Raw genomic sequence first — 2,381 nt, 5'->3', positions numbered from 1 at the left:
TTCAAAATAAATCAAATTTAAATTTTCAAAAATTTTAAATTTCAAACATTTAATTCCATTCTATCCTCAAATTCTTGGGACTTGTTTAGTAAATTTTAAAATTTAATCTCTTAAAATACAATTTTTGAAAATTGTAAAATATATCGATATAATTTAAAAAATAAAAATAATGAAACTTTTAGTTAAGTTTTTGAAAAGTTCAAATAATAAAAAATAAAAAATTAAAGAATTGAAAATTTTAATTATTAGAAATTATGAGAAAATGTAAAAAAAAGTAGTATATATAAACTCTAGAAAATTACGATAGTTTAAAAAGTTACAAACATTAATAAAAATTCAATAATTTGAAATAAAATTAAATTAAGAAAATTCAAAAGAATTTAAAAATTAAATATATATTAGAAAAAAATTAATATTTTAAAAATAATTTTTGCAAAAAATAAACAATATATAATTTCTAAGATTTTCTTACAATTTTAAAAATATAAAAAATTAAATTAATATTCACTAAACTAACAATGGTCAAAGGTGGTAATTTTCTAAAATGTTTAATTTTTTTATTCTTTTATAATTTTTGAAAGAAATTACGCAGGTGTTACATTTTAGTTGGCTCAGAGTATCATGTGGCACGTTCTAATTGGGCCACAAGTCAATCGATTTTTGAACACAATTGAAACTAAACCAATTAATGGAATGTAACTTAAAATATCAATATGGACAAAAAAAATTAAATATTAAAGTGAGAAAAATAGTAAACTTTAGGAGCCAAATCATGTTTTAAATCTTATAAAAATATTTAATTAGTAAGTTATTCGACTTGAATTAACTTTTTTTTGGTGGTGACAAAACTTATGAATATCATTTAGACTAAATCGAGTTAGTTTTTGGTTAAGTTAAATCGGGTTTTAAATTACTTCATGTATGAATCAAATTTAATATTTATCATTTCAAATTCGAAATTTTAAATATCTTACTATTTCATATTCGGATCATTCGAATTTTCCAATTGGATTTTCCTTAAATGGGTCTTTAGAAGATTAACACTTAAAACAATTAGGTCTAGGTTAAGTTAGATTAACTTCTTTCTATAAGGAAATTAAATTAGGTCAAATTCAAATTAGTATGGGTGAACTTAAAAGTGCAAGGAGGGACCTGGTTCCTTTATTAAAATGGTACAATTCCATTTCTAGTACCTCTAAAGAAGTTAATAATTAAATTTAAAATTTTTAGCATAAAATTATGATTTTGATTCCTCTAATAATTTATATTATTATCTTGACTTTAAAAAAAATTTAAATTCGCCTTTATAGATTGATTTTTCGAATTTGAATAAAAATTGATAGATGAACAAAATTTCAGGAGCATGGTAAAGCTTTTACCATTTGGCACATTTGTAAGATCTTAGTGACAACTCCCATTAGTGTAAGTTTCAACTCTTAACTTCTATATTTCGGTTTAGGATAAACTACACCATTAGTCATTAAATTATGGCTAAGTTTTTGTTTTGGTTACTTAACTAAAAAAGTTATAATCTGGTAACAAAATTATTCAAAAGTTTTCATTTAAGTCACCGAACTGTTAAAATTGATTATATATGGGTTTCTCTATTCGCACTTCATGCACCAATTGAAAGTTCTCTTCCCTCTTCTCTTCTACAATTTAGTTTTTATTCATGAAACAACTTTGGACGTTACGTATCTACAAATTAAAATTCAAACATTATTTTTCTCTGATCTCTAACTCTGATCGTTAGATTAACTTAGATCTAAGATATGATCTTCTTCTTTTCGATGGATACTAATCTACCGTACTAGTCGCCAAATCGTCTATATATATATATCATGGCATATTCCACATATTTTCAATCTAAACTTTTTATATAGAATTCAATAAAATGGGTGTATTTAGAGGCTAGCATTACATCAAGACAAAAGGAAGAATACACTTTTCGTGGATGAAACAAAGCAATGTTTCTATTCTATAGCTAGCTTTTCAAAGGAGAACGACACACACCACTTTCAGAGGTCATACATTTCTTTTCCATTGGTGCCATCAACTATTTTTTTTTGTTTCTTTAAACATTTATATTAATAACTAATAAGATCATTCTTCATTTTTTTAAATAAAATGAAAGATTTATAAATATTTTTAATAATTTTATTTACACAGTTACATAATATTGGGGGTAAATTACACTAGTAGTCACTTAATTATTAATAAATTTTTTTCTTATCATCCAACTATGAATGTTACAAAATAGTCACCTAATTATTCAATTTTTTTTATCACCAATTGGTTAATGATAACAGCTTTTTAAATTAGCATAATAATAACTTTAACTCTCAATTTTATGAATTATGTCAATTTAGCCTTAATTTTTT

The sequence above is a fragment of the Gossypium hirsutum genome, chromosome D13 (genome assembly GCF_007990345.1).
Source record: "Gossypium hirsutum isolate 1008001.06 chromosome D13, Gossypium_hirsutum_v2.1, whole genome shotgun sequence".
NCBI lineage: Eukaryota > Viridiplantae > Streptophyta > Magnoliopsida > Malvales > Malvaceae > Gossypium > Gossypium hirsutum.
The sequence above is the reverse complement of the archived record's forward strand: the minus strand, read 5'-3'. Positions refer to the sequence as shown.